Below are 19,412 nucleotides of genomic sequence, written 5' to 3' on the forward strand. Positions count from 1 at the left end.
ACCAAGATCTGCTGCTCCGCTGTGGGTCAGGCCAGCTCCAGAGCATTTTATCACAGTATTTCTATTTTCATTTTTTAGCAGACTGTGAAACAAAGTTTGCAATAACTTTAGTTTTACAACGTACTAATGCTATTTTAGGGATGCTTTAGAAAAAACTCTGAACTGATGAAATTTTTTGTGAACCTCTGTTCTCTCTGCGGGAACATTTTTATGTCCTGTCATCATAATGTTGCATAATCAGCAGTCAGAGAACATCACGTGGACATGGACGAATTCTGCCTGTAGCGGTGGGCTGCACAGAGGGCTCAGACTGGTGTTAAAGCACTCGTCACGTGTCTTTTCTATCTGACAATCTGGAAGAATCTTGCAGGAATTCACTTCCCACAGAAACAGGATATCGTTAATGTCAGAACAGGAACATTTCTTAAAGAAACATTTGGAAAAGGCTCAGAAAAAAGAAAAGGCAACAATTTATAATATATCCAAAGATGGTTTTCTTCTCATTCTGTTGCATTACTATGGCATAGCCTTCCTCTCCACTGCATGTATTGACAGCTTGCCTCCCAATTTACTCCATTCCAAACAAACCAGTAACACAAACCTGTACTGGACCTGGCAGCCTATTAGTACGGTGCCCAAGAAGAAGCTTAAAATGTCAACTATATTCAGCAGTGGAGGGAACAGTGGCTTTTCACAGAAACATCTCTGTTGGAAAAGATTAAAGGAAACCTAAGAGAAGAGCAAGGAAGATCTCTGGGACAGTCTGTTGGGCTTAATTACACTACTGTAGGGCTGCTTGATGCTGCTGACCTGCAGGTGATCAAACATAAGAATATGCTACTGCCCATCATGGTCTCCAATGCATCAGACCATAACATAGGTTGGGAAAGAGATGGTACAATACATGCTCATTTTCCTGCTGCTCAAACAGTAGCAGCCAGGGCTGTCTCCACTAACAGCGTGCACCCTCCATGAACTCACAAGAATTTCTTCTTAAACCCAAAAGAAATGTACCTTATAAGCTCAAATTACTTAAGAGAGAAATCTATTACACGAAAAGGTCAGGATTCATCCTGCCTAACTGAAACTGGAAATGTCATCCTACAGACCTCATATTTATGGAGAAAAGAGACATCACCAGACTGCAATTCAGGTCCTAGGAGAGCTGAATCACTCCTTGGAGATGATTCTATCTCTCTCTGGGGACTATAAAAGGAGCCTACGGCAACTTAACACAGGGTTACACAGATGAACTTCAGCGTGACTGTTTACAGCAATTATGAGTGACCATATTTAACTCTATCAAGTCTTATGAACTCCCTTCTTGAGAAATCCTTAATAATGAAAATAGAGCCAGGTAGTCTTAAATACAGTTTCTTCATTGCTAATGAATAAAAAGTAAAGTTTTAAAATAATTGCTTAATGTTTTTTCTCTTCCTTTTGTAGTTAAAACCATAGAGCAATATATTACTGTGACAAACACAGCAATACAGAACAAAACTCAGAAAATGTTTGAATGTAGGAAAAAGCAAAAGCCATTACAGAAAATAACCAAACATTTATAATGAATTCACACAACATGGCCTTAAAAATGGATACTGATTCAACTAATATATGATGTTCTTAGAAAAAATGCAAAGTGATAATTCCATCACATTGTCCAAGCTACAGCTGGTTGGAATATTTCTTAATAGAAGTGGAAGACCTCTGCTCATATTCTTCCTAAAGTCTCCATAATCCCTGGCAGACTCTCCAAAACCTACCCGTGGTCCAGTATTTAGAAGGTGCAATGTGAAATTCCCTCTCAGAAAAGGCTTGCCTCCTCTTCATAAACAACTGAGCTAAAAAGTGCATTTACAGGCATTTGAGAATAATCTCTTTACTAAATGTGTGACCTGATTCAAAGTCGGTCTATCTGTTTCTCTTCATTTCAGTGGATCAGGACTGTGTGGTATATCTTCCCTTCAGGATGTGGGAAAAGTATATAGGCATACCAATAAAATGACAATCCTAACGGCACTGAACACAACTTTTTCAGTTTTTCATTTTGTATAGCATGATTACACATGGTAGAGTAAAAGTTCAAGAAATTGTGTTCCTCCCTTTCTAACCACTACAGTATTTTCTTCTCTTTACCCATCCTCCCCTAAAGATGATTTCTCTGGATTTTGCCTTTTTAAAGTTAGGGAAGACAAATACATTATTTTCAAGCTTTCTTCCACAAGTCCAAAAGCTGGTGGTTCTCGCATATAACAGATGAGTCAATGAAAAAGATTGTATTCACCTGACAGTTTGTCACTGGAGTAGAAACTAGCAAGTATTACAGCTAACAGAAACTAGGCATCGAGAGTCCAGTGACAGAAATTATTGGAAAAGCCCGAATTTCTTATTTTTAGAAGTTAATAACAAATACTTCCTGTTTTCTTTAACAATTACCACAGTGTGAAATTTGCATTTGCTATATATTATACATATAGGGTACTTCTTTCAGACAGCTTATTTTACTGGCTTCTTGCGGAGTTCAAAGCCCATGAGCTACCACTGCACACAGCATTTGCACACACCGCTTGGTGGTGTTTTGGAGAAGATCAAAGGATAGCAAACTGCACTGATTTTGAAACTCTTCTTGATATTTATTGCAAGTAAAACAAAGAAAAATTGTGGGAAACTTTTCCCACAATGACCTCATCATCCAGTAAATCTGATACAGTCAAACTATGTTCCGTTTGACAGTATTTGACATGGGTTATCAAAGGCATGAAAGCAAATGTGAAAACACACCACAATATTGTTTGAAAATGGCAACAGGAGAGTTCAGGTATTGAACTCGAGCTACTTTATCTAGCAATAAAGCAAAATGCAGAGGAATTCAGTGGTCAGGTGATTTACAGTCCTATGAACTTGCAAATAGTTTCTTCCATAAAAACAAAGTCTTAATAACATATCTGCTGCTTATCTTTCCCACACATGCCTAAATCTCAATTCATCTCAATTCATCTAAATTCATCTCAAACCTCAATTAGATGCCAATAACACACTAATGCACAAATCTTTAACATGTTCTGGATATCAGTCAGCATGCTCTTAGACACAGTAAATACCTACACCCAAGCGTGCTTCAACAGCGCACAATATTCTACACAGTTTCCCAAAGGCCAGAGTGCCTCAGGGAAGCTGCAAGAGAGGAGACAGAGCTAGAGCCAGATCCACCATCACGTGGCATTGCATGTCCAACCAGATAACTCAGGCAAGGCCTTTCAAGGGCTTGCAAGCTAACAGGTTCAAGTTCTTAGCAGAGACATACTGGGGATATGGTGGAAGGCTAAAACATACGTTACAGCATGTTCTTAGTTCTTTGTTTCTCAGCATCAGTGGCTCATCCTCTGCCTGGCTTGACTAGTAACAAGGTACCAAACATACTTAAAAAACCTTGCAGCACAGCTGGACTGAGTAGTATGTTTAAGAACAATGATCTGATCCCAGTTTCTCACTGTGTTCAGTGGTAGGCTCTTAAGAGTTTGTTTCATCACCTATTGTCAGTGACTTCAAAACTGGAAAACAGCTGATATGAATATATGCCTTACATTCAGAGTTAGAACTTCAAGAACAGGTGGCATCAGTGCTTGTTCCAGATAGAAAAATGACACCATGAAAGTACCACAGTGCTGACCAACCTCAACCACAGCGATACATACAAGGCTATAGAACATGCGCAGTGACAAACACGTTTCCAGAGAGCTCAGTGATACGTTATGCAAGCCAAGACCACACAGATCTGCAAAATTCCAGCTTTTCACCAGTGACAGGAGGGCTTAGGGACTTATCTCCAAGACAAGATAACTGCTCCTCCTTATCTTTCCTCTGCCAGGAGGTCAGCTCTACCACAAGTCCCAGATGGGAGCACAGCAAAGTCATCAGCTCCTTCCTAACGGCAGCAACAAATAATGAGCTCAGCCCAGCCCTACTTATTCAAGGTATGCACATCTTTGACAACCAGTTCATACATACATGTACTTCAAACACCAGAGAATGTAAAATTCATCTAAAGCACACATATACGCAAGCTTGGCTTTGCTGAGGTAGAGGATGACAGCATACATCTAAAAACATTTTCAACTTCTCTTTGAAAACAAATTTCCTTTCTTGGCTAGCACTATTTATTCAGTGCAGAAGAGTCACTGAGTTTAAAAGCACGATGACTCATACTTGTTTAGAGGTTTATAAATTACCTGCAGTTAAGGAAGATGTTAGGAAAAAATGTCAGGAAGGTTTAAATACTGTTCTTTGAAGGTGTGGTGAAGTGATAGCTAATGTATTAATTTCTGAGAGCAGCTAGTTGAGCATTAAAATCAAAGTGACTTGGCTTTTTCCTTCATCATTTTATCTGTGTACACCACTTGCTAACAAAGACCTTTTAAATATAAAGGACAGTTTTATAAAGAAACTTGCACTCTTTAAACAAATAGAAAACCTGATATGGATTGTCTTAATACTACACCCTCACAAATGGCACCTCAGCACTGTCATTTTACAGCAAAGACACACAGCTATGGCTGACAGGACTAGGGGACTGAAGTAATTATGCTCAAATTACCCAGAGGAAGGTTGTTAGTGCTGTTAATCAGAGGAGCACAATTTATCTACCACATGCAGTGATACTTTATTAACATCTTTGGTTCCTCTACTTAACTTGCTTGGGTATCAAGGGCAGAAGAAGAAAGTTGTATCATACCATCCACTGTCAGCTACTCTTGGTCTCTGCTTGTCTGTCCTCAGCATGGTCCCAACAACTCGCAGAAGATAAAACAGACAGATAAATAATTTTTTATGCCATGTGGAAGAGGTCATTCTTTTTACTCACTGGATGGTCTTGCTGAGGCTTACTCCAAACCTTCTTTTCCTGTCCCCCAGAAAAGGAGGCAAAGCAAAGCAATTAAATCTTTTCTCCCCCACCCTTCATAAAAGCTGAGTAAAGAAAAACTAATCAGCGAGTAATTAGTTACAATTTGCACAATTTTGTCACTATAAATAAAAGAACTTTTCCTCAAGATTAAAGGGTCTGGAAAGCACTATGTAAAACCTTTCTTGACTTTTTCTTCTCAGGGGAATTTTTTGCAAAGCTTTCCTACAGTATTTCATGCAAGGATCTGATTATGTATTTTAATTTATTTTCTCTGTAATTAGTCTAAAAAGCTGGGTTATATGAATATTTAAGCTACTTAATTTGAGCAAATCTTCTACAGAGATACACAATATATGAGTTGGAATTTGGAGCACTGAACTCAGTATGCCCACTGCTTTAAACAGGATTAAACAACCTTGGAGGATGGACAACTGCAAGTCAGTTCTGTTCCTCTCCATCCTGAAGCAACCAAGAAGGCATGCATTTGCTTAAATTTATAAAAGGTGTAAAGAGCACGTTCTCAGCATTGCAATCTATGTCATGCATAAGGATATCTTCAAATGTTTACCTGTCAAGCAGCAGCAATGATTTAAAGGAGTTGCTCCTCTGGTGCTGAGATGTCATAATTCACCACAGAACACTCATAATATGTGTTAAACTCATTTGTCTTCCTTTCCACTGAAAGGACCACAAACACTCATACCTTTCAGTAGAGAGGACAGCAATAGCTTGAACTACTTTGTCTCATAAGGAAACAATTTTCTAAGGAGGAGACTTCCTGGCTGTATACCAACCTAGCTGGCAGTTGATACCTGGTCATTACATAGTGCCCACCATACAATGAGCTGGCCATCTCCCTTAGCTTCCACTTCAATTGTCTGCCCCATGACCAAAATAAAAATTTGCAAGACTGATTAGCCTTTCTAAACACCATGCCAGCAGCAGAGATGGCAGAGGCACACGCTCCCACAACACTGATTTTATTTAGGATCAAGAGACAGGGTTAAGAATTTTCTCTGATTCACCGTCATGGAGAATTACACACAGAAATCATTTTGCTTTGCTCTGAATTCCAGACAGGATGCTGAAAAGCTGCATAACTGATATACCTACCTCTTAAAATAGAAATGTCTGTGATAGGAGTGTTTGCTTGTTACACAACATACGCAGAAGTAGTCAGGATCGCCTCAGGGGTTTTAGATTTTCTTTTTTTTTCCTTCTCAACTTCAGAATATTTCATTACTACAGCAAGAGGAGTGGTGTTAATATCCTAGAAGTTTACAATATTCTCTTACTGTGTTTGGAGCAAAAGATGATTATATTACTGGCAAGTTCAATGAATCTTTTTCTTTAGGAAGATTGACCTGAAATATTGGCCATCTATTTTTCCTTGATCATCTTACCATGTCATCACTGTGGACTAGTATATTATGCTAACTGTTTTATTTTCCTACACTTCCTGTTCTGCTTTAATAGAATACACTAGTCTAACACTGTATTAATGTACTACTTGATTTGGTATTTTAAAATTTTAACCTTTAAAAGATTATCAAAACCACATATTCAAAAATGTTGTGAACCTAGAATCTGACAGCAAGTCTTACTACCCCAAAATTTCTCAACCTAACATCTTTTTAAATGGAACTGTTTATTCCACAAATCTACTGACATGTGAAACCAACGGATTTCAAATCAAGTGTCCATTTTAATAAATGGACACCAATTTCTCAGTACTATTGGCAACTGTCAAAAATAAAGGATTTGTATATGCTAAAATGAGCTTAAGTCAGGTGATGGCTGACTGAAAAAGCAATGCTAGAAAGATAAAAACAGAAGAAAATTGGAGAAAGCTTTTTGCACCTGTGACAAAAGAGGAACAAATAATTGCAACCTGTTACTACTAGCAGAAATGCAGATGAATCTGGAGAACTGACAAAATCTAATCCAAAATGAAATCTAATCTAAAAATGAAAATACAAACTAGGGCTAGCAATATTTTAAATTTAAATAATAACCCAGCCTTTGCATTTCTATTGATACCTACTCGTACCTTATCTGTAGCAGAAGCATGAACATAATACTGATACTGTTATTAAATTCTTTGCTTATATCTGAATTGCCAGAACTGTGCTTTAAGTAATATCGTAGGGAATTATTTCTCCTTAACACCCAGCCATAAACTGAGGCTCTTTTAGCTTGGACAGACTAGTTAATCTGCTGGAGCATGGCTCATTATAGTCAGCTCTTCTCTAATTAGGTCAACTGTCAGGTCCTCCATCCACGCTTACTTTAAGTTTCTTATAAATTATGACAGGTATTTTTCTTTCCACACAAGAAGTCCAGTGACAGGTCTTTTTTCCTCTGTTACACATGGAGGGGGTTCATGCCCTATCAGATGTGGTGCAACTAACACACATATCTGTTCCTTAATATATTTTTAATACAATATGCATCAGATTTTATAAAAATCACCTCTAGTCTGCCTTTTAGAGAGCCTTATCATGAGTAAAAGTTTTTATCATCTTTGCCGTAAGGCAAGGAAGAAATATTCCCACCTTAAACTTTAAAGATGATATCCAAGACAAATTTAGGCCTAAAATGCAATAAGGGCAAAGCCTTTGCTTGAGCCCATTCCTGTCTGACATCCGAACTACACAGATCCAACAAGCTTGTGCATGGCTGTGGGCTCTGTGCAAGTTTCAGAAGAGAAGCAGGAGCTCAGCAGGAGGCTCACACACAGTTGCAGTTCAGAGAATCACTGAATCATAGAACTGTTAGGTTAAGATCATGGAGTACAACCATTAACCTAGCACTGCCAAGTTCAGCACTACACCATGTCTCTAAGCACCACATCTACACGTCTTTTAAATATCTCCAGGGATGGTGACTCGACCACTTCCCTGGGCAGCCTGTTCCAGGGCTTGACAATCCTTTTGGTGAAGAAATTTTTCCTAATATTCAATCTAAACTTTCTCTGGCACAACATGAGGTCGTTTCTTCTCATCCTATCTCTTGTTACTTGGGAGAAGAGACCAACACCTTGCTACAGCCTCCTTTCAGGTAGCCGTAGAGAACGATAAGGTCTCCCTTTCTCCAGGCTAAACAACCCCAGCTCCCTCAGCCACTCCTCTTAAGACTTGTGAATAAGCAGAGCCTGGCCAGAACCACCTTTGCTCAGCCAGGTTTTTAACATATAGGCAATACTCTCCTCTGGTGGCATCATATGGGAGACACTATAAACAGGATGACAAGACTTTTTCCAACATCACAGGCATGAATGCTATGTGGGATATGCTCTTGAAGACTGCATTTACACAGAGTACAGGACAGGGAACTGATTTGCAGGCCATCTCCTGAGCTGTATCACTGCCGACGGCACAGATAAGTGGCACAGACAACCTAAATGAAGAGAGATCATGGAAAAAAATCTATGGGTAAGACAGGAGATGAAGGCAGGTCAAGCACTCCTCCCATTTTGCCTGAATTCAACCTTCATATCTGGCTGGATCACAAGATGTTTCCTTCCTCCCCCCTCCTTCTGGACATTCAGGCAACTCTTACTCACAGCTCCTGTAGAAAAGAAGTTTCCCACAGCCTTTCTTGCACAGAGCTGCGAGTTCGTACTTTGTTTTGTTTGCTGAGACACTTCTTCAGTCTATGCAAAGCACAGGCTTCTAGATCAGTTTGCATATTTCTCTGTCTAAAATCAGCACACTGTCTCACACCAACATGCTACTCACCATCACAAGTCTATGGCTGGCTATAAAAAGCTTTGCGAAGCACTGACGGCAGGCAGGCAGCAGTCCTGCAGCACATTCTGGCAACCATGAAGCAGATGTGGCTTCAGAAAAGGTGCTGCCTGCATTAGGTCCTGAGCTTTGGGGAGCGTCATATCTCAGGAAGCACACAGAATCAGAATGAATTACTTTCTCATTAGAAGTTTTAAATGATAAAACACATTGTGTTCACTCTCCTAATGCAGCTGGGAATTTATCCTCATCTCCAAGCTGTAGTTTTCCTTCTTGTTAGTCTTCTGTGCTAATTTCACAGCCATGTATTTGGTAAAGTCAGCTTTGTTTAGAAGGATGAATCCAGATCAATAAAATAGGTGTCCAGTTCCTAAATGCTATTTAACCTGCTCTGTTTCACCTTCTGCTCAGCTACCAGTTGAGTTCACATACCCCATTTCTCAATTATTAAGTGGGGCTTGGGCTTTCTAATGTTTTCCAAGAATTGTAATGTATTGTTTAAGCACTTTATAACAATGGTGGAAAGAAAACACAGAAGTAACTGGACATAGAGTGAGAAACTATGTCCTTCATGTGTGACACTGATATTGGAAGACAGAGTCAGGCCAGGAGGATGGAGGACACAGGAATAGGAACCATTATATACGATTTGGGTGTCCACATTTGGCACAATGCTCACTCTACCTCACAGCTCAGAGTCTTCAAGTTCACTGATTTTCTGTGCTACTTCTGCTCAGACTTTCTACAAAGAATACACCCCGATCAAAACCTCAGTGATCATTCCATGTCTAAACCCCACTGTGACCCCTTTGAAACAAATGACTGAATGCACTTATATTTCTTCATGTTGGATGCAAGTTTGGGATTAGTATAAAAACCTGCCTCAGTTATTACAAAGGCACTTGAAATTGTCTTTATATACAAACAAGGCATGCAGACTAAATACAGCAGAATTTTCCAATATCTTCTTTGGGCACTAATATATGGACTCACACTTGCAATAATCAGTCTCTTACTATAAATTAGTCAGAGTAAGGAAAAACTACACTACTTAGTATCTGATTCTAGCCTCCCTTATTTCCTTCTTGTAGTTAAATTCACTAATTAAAATAAAGAAAAGCATGGAAGATAGTCATGGAAATTTTCATAGCCCGACTTTGCAAAACAGCTACAAATGTCAAGGATCACAGCACTAGTAAGAACTGAAAATTAAAGGAAAAAATTGTGCTGAAACCTCATTTTACTCTAGTAATCTGAATGTGTATGAACAAAAGTAATACAAAAGTTATTCGGATACTGAACTAAGTGAAATTTTACAAAAACATCATTATATAAATTGTAATTCATGTACCATCTTTAAAGCAGTAGAGAAAAAAAAAAAACCCTTAACAACTAAGTATTTCTGAGCTTTTATCTCCCCCAGGGGTCTGATCCAAAACCTGCTGACGTTCAGCTCTCTTGACCACAACTGACTTAAATGGTCTGACCAAGAGAGCTGCCTGGGTTAGATCCTCTCTAACATACCAAGGAAAACATCCACTGGAAATCAAAAAGGTAAGAGTAATCTCACTTTTCTTGTGGCCCTCTTCTGCAGTTGTGCAAACAAAATCTTGGGCAGTTCTGTTTTAGAAATAATGCTATTTTTAAAGTATTTCTTCAGCCCTAGTGTTTTCTGTAATTTTGAAAAAGCTTTAGTTAAAAAACAAACCCAAAAACATCTTAAAGCAGAGGAGATACCAGTTTAGAATACCAGTATTTTCAGTGCCTCAACAGAAGAGCAAAAATATGGTATAGAAACAATCCTTCAGAAGCATAAGATGCTTTTTACATCTTAATACACTTTTCAGTACGAGCAATTTTCCTTCTCTCCACATGAAATCAGAGGCTGACTGGCATTAGTAAGTTTAGAAACAGCAATTCCTTCAACTCTCACAATACTTGGCACACAGTGAACACTAGTAATTTCAAACATTTCCAAGAGCACATTACACCTGTTTTACTGCTTGCTACTCTCTCTTCAGGATATAATTTTTGAAGAAAACACACTAACATGTTTAGGAAACAAGATGCAGAACAAAAGTAACTTCTAGCATTATGAAACCACATGAATAGATACCAATACTGACGTAAAAGATATTACAGACAGCTACTATAAATCTCCTTAAAATGATCTCAAATCATTCTAGAAGATCTATGCCTTACTTGATTGCAATCTAAACACAAAACAACTACACATAAAAACTCTTGGATATTCTACACATGCCCACAGTTTCCTGAATACCAAAAATCCTGATTTTCATGCAAGTTTCATAACAGCAGTTATATACCTTGCTGCCATGAATTATGCACACAAATTGCTGTGAGAGAAGAGCACGTGCAATTTAGACTGTCCACTTGCAAAATGTTTAAATAAGTTGACATCTTTAACAGAATTGGTATTTCCGAACATTAATATTGAATAGCACTGTAGTTGGCAGTTTGTTATTCTACACATCCAACAGCATGCAAATAGGTATTTATTACTACATTTATATTTTTGATCAAGCGTATGCAGCTGAGCAGTCAAAACTCCAACAGCATTTATAATGGCTACAAAAATGCCAGTCTTATCCTCCAGGAAGTCACTGTAAATCATGGTGTCAAAGAGAGCCAGCAGCAATCCTGTGCTCCTCATCATAATCAATGCACAGGCTCATCTGTATTACATGGACCTTTCTGATTTCATGCAGAGCCTTAGAAAGAGGCAGGCAGGCACAGCCTGGCTAAGCAGATATGCCTGTAATAGCAGAACAGTGGGCTTTTCTTTCCTTTTTCTTTCCTTTTTTTTTTTTTTAATTAAATATTGTTTCACCTGCAGTTGTACCCAGTGTAACTGTGACAGTATGGGAACTGCCACATCGGCCAGAAGAACTCTTTTTCTTCCTCAATCCTATTCCCCAGAGTAGCCAAAAACTGGAACTTACAGAGAAGGCATAAGAAAAACGGCAAACATATTATCCCTCTGTATTTATCCTTCTGAAAATTTGTAGCTTAGGAATTTGCTGAATAGATCAAAGAGAGTCTATCTGGACCACTGTGTTTGATCCCTTTTTCAACTTGTTACGCTTTTGGCCTTCATGGGAACCTGTGGCAATTTACTTTGGTTTGGGTGAAAAATAACTTCCCCTGTTCCTGACCCCGGCAATACGGTTAGTATAAGCAACACCATTTTCTAAGACAAACAGCTGTAATATGTCAGCATGGTGATCATGCATCGCCCCCTTCTCTCTTCCCTTTGTCAGCACTGTGGTTGTCACCAGGATGTGATGACCCCTGTCACAGAACAGACAGCCCCCCTGTCAGCATTGCGACAAGACCATTTGCCCACCAAGCACTGTCACCAGGATGTAGTGACACCTGTTAGGGACCAGGGAAGTGTACCAGCACAAGAGATATTGCCTTTAAAATCAAGCAGCTGCAAGTCCCAAGTAGGACACAGACCGGAAGTGCTGCTGGATGGCAAAACCCGTGATCCCCTGGGGGTCTGGGATGCCCCCACCGTTGCCTGCTGCCTCCGAGACTGAGCGACTCATGTTGTTTTAGCTGAAGTCTGAGTGTCTGAGTCTAGATTACGGTTATTGTATCGCATGCTGATTAATTAGAATCTGACCCAATCTGCAGAGGGTCCAGGTAACTAAAAACTCTAGATAGTACAAGAAAGCTACACTAATTACTAGAAATTCTGTTTAACTGAAAGTTATGATAATTGCTAAGAATACTCTGCAACACTAAGCATACTTTAATTGCTAGAAATTTTAGATAGCAATAACCTATGCTGTTTACTAAATTTTTATGTAATAATAAAGCTCTAATTATAACTACAGCCCTGTGGTTAGTCCTCATTCTGCCAAGGATCCCTAAAAGAACCTGCATGTTCCTGTACTGTCAGGTGATAATTTCAAATCTACTGACAGATAAATTTAATGGATGCTCTACAGACATCATGTATGTGTGTGTATATATATATATATATGTATTCTCAAACCGAAGAGTCCTTGCTTACTCTCTCTTTGTATGGAGACCACACCATACCTCTGAGCAGCTTTCCCTCTCTTCTCTGCCTGTTTCTGGTAAACACTGATTAAACAAACAAAACTCTACTAATGCCAAAATTTTGCTGCGTACAGCAACCATCCATTCCCATTGGTAACCACTTGCCGAACCAAACATGAAAACAGTACAGGCAGATGAAGCTGGCAGTGCACCAACTTCTCAGGTTTGTATCTTTGCTGAATCATTGACGTAGTTGAAATAGCTAAGAAAACATGTCAAAGTAATTTCACTTTACCTGTTATAATACTTCCATACGTGGGGAAACACAGCTTTAGAATACTGCTTATTCAAAGTAAGCATGCTGAATTACAGAAATTTAAATGAATTAAGTACTTTGAACATAAATCTGCCTTTGGAAAGCATCATTTGAAATAAAAATGTTGAGTTACACAGTAAAAATCTATTAAGACTTTGAGTTCCAATATTGGTAACAATTATGCATTCTTCAAAGTCTTCTGCAGTGATCAAGCAGAAACCTAGGGTGGATCTGTCTGCTGGTTAACAAACTACTACAGCTGAACTTACACAGTGTAAGAGTGCCCAAAGGCTTGTATTTTCTGCTTGAAAGAGCCATTTCTGTCACTATGGAACTTATGATTTGCCCTTTCCAGGATACAGTATAGTGCTTTCCCTTCAGCTGCTAAATAGTTGTCCAAATTGTTCATTTTCCAAGTATAGATAGATTGACAGACAACCACCTTATTTATTGTTACTTTTTCCCAGCATTTCTGGGCATAACAGAGGGAAATAACAACCCCCAGAAAGATATCATAACAAGCCATCAACACACTACAAACTAGAGAAAATCTACCTTTTCCTTCTGTGACCACTAACAAACATGCATCAGTCTTGTTTTGAAGTCTAACTTAACACACAGCCTGTCACTACATCTAGGCAGGTGGGCCAAGGAGAACTTTGAAGCTCCATGGTGCTCTCTAGTTGGAAACTGAGTCATAGAGCAATGATCTCACCCAGACCTTGGTTATTTGAGAAGACAAAACCATGTGGGTGAGAATGAGTAGTCGTATATCTTGGGACCTCATTTGGGACAATGAGGAGCTCAGAAAGGGAACACGGGCACCATTCAATCTAGAAGCAGCTGTCATGGTGTCAGGTTTGACAATAAAGGCTAAAATCTGTAATGCGGGGCTCAGAGAACTCTGTAGGTTCACTCCCAGACTTTCCCACTACTCTACCCAAAAGGAATACATGACCCAGACATGAGTTTAAAAAATTACTTTTCAAAGTGAGCACTTCTGGACAAGAGTCAGTTAAATAGCTTCATACACATGTAGGAAGAACATGCTACCCCGTATTTCAACACAACATGAAACAGGAGCTTGAACCCTAGGACAGGCTTCATTTTGCTGCATGGACAGTGCTCCCATCCAGGCATCTCTGGGGTCAGCCTATGCTCTTGGCCATTTGAGAAGTGCCAGTTCCTCAAATCTTGAAAAGAGATGCAACATGATATGAATTAACAGAATCAGCCTTTAAAAGATCATCCACAGGTTTCAGAGAAAAGCAAGATACACGGAACATGTCTTGCATGCAAAGAAGGTCCTCTCTTCCTTCAAAATTATCTGTCTTCATGGAAAGGAACCTCAGACTTTGGCCACTAGACAAAAGTATATTAGACCATTTAGACCAAGTTCCTGTTTCTTTCATCAAAATTTTCCACTTTCAGGCTTTATATTACTTAATTGGAATATTCATGTTCAAGACTCTAAAAGGAAAAGTGAAAAGGTAAATAGATGACAGGGATGAGCAAGACACTACCAGTGCCTGAGGCACCTCTGCTATCAGCGAACTAATTAGGTTAAAAATGCCCAGATGAACCCAGCAAGGGAACCACTATGTCCCCAGGTAAAAGATCTGAAAGACATAAGATATTAAGAGGTCAGAACTGTCATTTTAACAGCACAAATGCAAATAAATAAAACTTGAATCAACACCTCAGTCACAGAAAATCTTTCTGCAAATACTCCTCTGAAAATTTAGTCTCAGCCTAAAATTGCAGTCACACTGTGAATTTAATTCTGTTAATATTAAGGGACTTAGGAACTTCATATTCATTCCCCTTTTGATGGCGGGGGGGGGGGGGGGGCAGGAGGGAACATGAAATACAGAGCTACATTGTGGTTCCATCCTCATCCTTTTAAAACAAGTATGCAAAATGTACAACCAAAGAAACCCAGAATAAAAGAGGAATAACTGAGAAATATACTGAGACCACTGTAAATTGAAATAACAACCCATTCATTTCTAAAGGGCAGGAGTCCTGAGGAGTGCACAGGATCTATCAGGGACTTGTTGGAGATGAGTTTTGATGAATCACATTTAGTTGCTAAGGAAACTACAACAGTACAAAGCTCCAACATATGTCAGGAAGACCTTGGAAGCAGAGAGCCCATCAGTTTCGCATCACTGTCAACCTGTTGCTGTGTCTCCCCAAGTATCACTGAGACCTAATTTTTTCATCATCCAATGTCTAATTTTTGTAGTGGTCTCCGGGGCCTGATCAGAACAGCCCGCGGAAAATGAATAAAGGGCGTTTCAGGCTGCTGCCACCAAGAAGCTGCACGAACCATAGGATCTCTGTATAATTCACTTCGAGTCTGTCAAAGCGTATCCAGTTTAGCTTTCATGATCACACTGTGCTCCCTGGTGCTCTGACACTGCATACCATAACAGAAGTCATTGACACTAGCAGGACACACTGCTCTTTCTTACATACATAACACAGTATCATGCCAGACCTGTGCTCTTCTGCCTATTGATAGCATCCCTAAGAGAAGAGGGTATCACCAGCAGTCCTTGGCAGAGATCTGCAGGGATAACACCAGCACCAGCCACTTCTGACCAAGTGGGATCCCTCTGACCAAAGCAGCCACCAAGGATGGTGTGACCACGAAGGGGTTCAAGAGAAACAACTTCACACTCCCTGAAGAAGGGTGAGGATGGCAAGCCCTGTTAGACAGCGGCTCACCTCTGCGGGGGTCAGGGTTGCCTAGTGCTGCTGACAGTATGAGGGCATGCCTTCCCCCGCTGCTGCTAACACTGCCTCTCACCGTTCCCAACCCAGAGCACAAGTTACAGATTGCCAGGGGCAATCACAGGAGAGTGGCTGCAGAAAGGCATGAATGCTCAGAGGCTCCTGCACAGCTCCTCAAAATCTGGGTCAGGGCATACAGAAGGGCCCCAGTGGGCACCTTCTAGGCTGGGTATCCTTTCAAGGATGCTGCTGCAGCACGGATTCTTCTGATTAATTTCAAGGTAGCATTAAAGGGCCTGCTGTAAAAAAACACAATACCGTATAACACACAACAGATACATATTCCCTGCCTCACATTTTCGTATCATTTGCATGCTCTTATGTGATGATATGTGAACAAAGTTATTTTGCACTGATCTCACTAAGAATTGTGCCACTGGATCAGTGGCAATAAGATCAAAGTAATGAGCCTTAAATAGAATTTTAGCAACATTTTAAACTTGTTGACTAAGGTTGTTAGGGGATTAGAAACGAGTTTAAGTCACTTAGGCAAAATGATCTTAACTTCTGTTTAGAAATAGGTTCAGATAAATAACTTCTTTTGCTTCAGGAATCTCGGAAAAATTTGGGTCAGGCTGTTATTAATCTTCTTTTCTTCTTCACCTCAACATCTTAAAAGGGTACAAGTTAATGTATTTCTGCAACAAACATATGTTGGAGAGCCTCTCCTTCCATGTAGACAGCATATTGTTTTCCACTGTGCAAGCACCAAGTCTCTACTTTAGGAATTCACATCTTTGTTGAGATAACTAGTTTTAATTATCAAGGCACATATGTATATTTTTATATCCTAAAGAGCACATCAGTATACAGCTCAGCCTCTGTGAATTTGTTCAAATGTTGGGAAATGGAATCATAGAATCATTTAGGTTGGAAAAGACCTTTAAGATCATCTAGTCCAACTGTAAACCTAGCACTGACAAGTCCACCACTACACCATGTCCCTAAGTGCCACATGTACACATGAAGAGATAGTCACAGCACCTGCCTACTGATTGATTTGACTTTACCTGCTTGAGGGTGATTTAATCTCCCTACTGATGAGGGAGGAGTCAAGGGAAATTTAACAGCAGAGCGAGGTCCCAAAAATGTGTGGTGTGAATGAATACAACTCTGTGTGCCAAACAGTGTGCAATTCTCTGGATTCAGACACAGAGCTCATATGAGCAGACGCTGTGCATTGGGGATTAGGTTGGTTTTGTTAGAAATGTTCATAAAGCAGAACTTTTCTCAAATGGCAACAAAATTAAAATTAGGAGCTCTGAGATGATCAAACATCTGTATCTGAACAAATATCTTATGATACTGTTTGCATTCTTCATGATTTTCAGTGTAATATATTCCATGGATTTTCTTTATCCAGAATGAAACACTGAATCAAAACTTAGCTTTCTGGGCGAGGGAAGGAGAGTAGAGGAAGGCAGATAGGAAAACAGCCATAATGAAAGAAAGCAAGAACTCCTTTAATAAAATTAACAGTATAGAGCTAATGTGCATATATATGCCCTGTGCATCTATATGCAGATGTGCATATATACCTGTTTTCCTAATGTCTCCACTGATTGTATATAGATCACATGCAGAAAAAAAAAAACACCTCAAAAAATACCACGTGGAGGAAAACAGATGCTCTTTTTTTTCAGTTTGATGCCTGGAATGTAATAGGATTTTGCGGAAATAAATCCTGACTTTGATGTTACATGCAATTTTCTAAACAGTCTATTTTCTTCTAAGTGTTCAGTTAAGTAAACAGAGCAGATACTTATTTTACTCATTCCAGCCACTAAACCATTATTTAGGTTCCTGCAACGGGTGTATGGGAAACTATTTCTGAACACTAAAGCCAGAGAAAACAAAGCAACAACACAATATTAGTAACTGAGAAATTTTTCACAGTTTTTCTTCATATAAAGCTGAAGGTATAAGATACATTAGAGTTTCTGTCTCATTAAAGCAAATATTTTACATCAAGTCAAACCAACTGCAAGGGAATTTTGTTTGTCCAAAGTGACTGTGTGTTCTCATTGCTTGATATGAAGATCAGCTCTGATGCACTGGCCTGACAAGTTGTATTTTCATTGGCCATGGTGCCAGGTTTTAGTGGTGTATTTATCAGTTCCTGAGGCAAGTTAAGCAATGGACCATGAAACACAGCAGCCACAAAAAAGTTTCTAAAGCTGGCCCTAAATGGACTATCAAAATAAACAGAACAAGCACCATGAAGAACACAGTGGTTTTGTTTCTTTTTTTTCTTCATTCTGAAAATTAAACTTGCTTAATGTTTTCTATAGAAACAAGGGTTAGAGTCTTAGTGTTGAGTCTAGATCCAAAAAGTGATGCTAGGCATGGGGTTTTGTTTTATTTTTTAAATCTCAGAAATCCCTTCTGAAAACTTTGTTTTAAAATCTGGTCTTCTTAATGGCACATGCAGTAAAGCAATGTTTGTGTGTGGTGGGTTGACCTTGGCTGGCTGCAAGGTGCCCACCCAGACGCTCTCACTCTCCCTCCTCAGCAGGATCGGGGGAGAAAATAAGGTGGAAAAGCTCATGAGTCAAGATAAGGACAGGACCAATTACCGTCATGGGTAAAACAGACTCGACTTGGGGAAATTAATTTAATTTTATTGCCAATTAATAACAAAGTAGGATAGTGAGAAATAAAACGAAAAACACCTTCCCCAACTCCCCCTCCTTCCCCGGCTCAACTTCACTCCCGACTCTTCCGCCTCCTCCAGCATTTTTTGCCCTTTCTTGAATATGTTTATCACAGAGGCACCACCACCTCAGCTGACAGGCTCAGCTGTGTCCTGCGGTGGATCTGCTGGAGCTGGCTGGAAGGGGCCGTGTCTGGCACGGGGCAGCCCTGGCCTCTCCTCACAGAGGCCCCCCCTGCAGCCCCCACTGCCAGCACCCGGGCACCCACACCCCATACACAGTGGTTGGTTTAAGACACATGAAAACCTATTTTTTTGAATCTTATTTACAACTTTAAGACAGAATTGCAAAATCATGTTAATTTACATCTCCTCTAAGTTACTTGAAGACATTAGATGTGTCCAAAGACCTTCAGAGAAGCCTGTAAAACAGAAGACTGTCGGGAGTTAAAAACACAGGCCTGGCACACTCAAAGCACCTAGATTGTATAGACATTTTACTGAAAAGAGGCCCTTATAGCTTCTCTCAGTGCAAAAACCTCCATTTTTCAGAGAAGAGAAAAGCCCTCCACGATGTCTCTGACACAAAGTGGGCATCTGGATGGAGGAATGGGAAAAACACCAGGAGAAGGGGAAACATTTTTGCATTACTAACGTTCTACTTTCTGTCCAGGCTAGGAGGAACAAACACATCTTGGATAGTTGTTATTAAAACCAGGAGCTCTTCAGAGAGCACAGCTTTGCAGGGCTATAACATTTCACAGTGTGGGTTTGGATGGTTGAAATACAAGTCCTGTCACTTTGTGAGGTTCTTTAAAAATACTGCGGTTTCACAGAAGGAGTTGCCCTCTGCAAGTCACTCCCAAGTCAAAGCATCTGATGATCATTCCAGGATATTAATCTTTCATTAAGCTCTCAAAGTCTACTGCAGGTACGGATACTTTTCCACATGCATACAAG

At 39.7% G+C, this 19,412-nt stretch overlaps 1 protein-coding gene across 6 annotated transcripts in view; it reads right to left on the reverse strand.

Annotated features, from left to right (window-relative positions):
- The window catches only part of OXR1 (oxidation resistance 1), a 297,931-nt gene that overhangs the window by 179,814 nt on the left and 98,705 nt on the right, over window positions 1-19,412 (reverse strand). The window lies entirely within an intron of this gene.

Source organism: Strix aluco, chromosome 1 (assembly GCF_031877795.1).
Source record: "Strix aluco isolate bStrAlu1 chromosome 1, bStrAlu1.hap1, whole genome shotgun sequence".
Taxonomy (NCBI): Eukaryota; Metazoa; Chordata; class Aves; order Strigiformes; family Strigidae; genus Strix; species Strix aluco.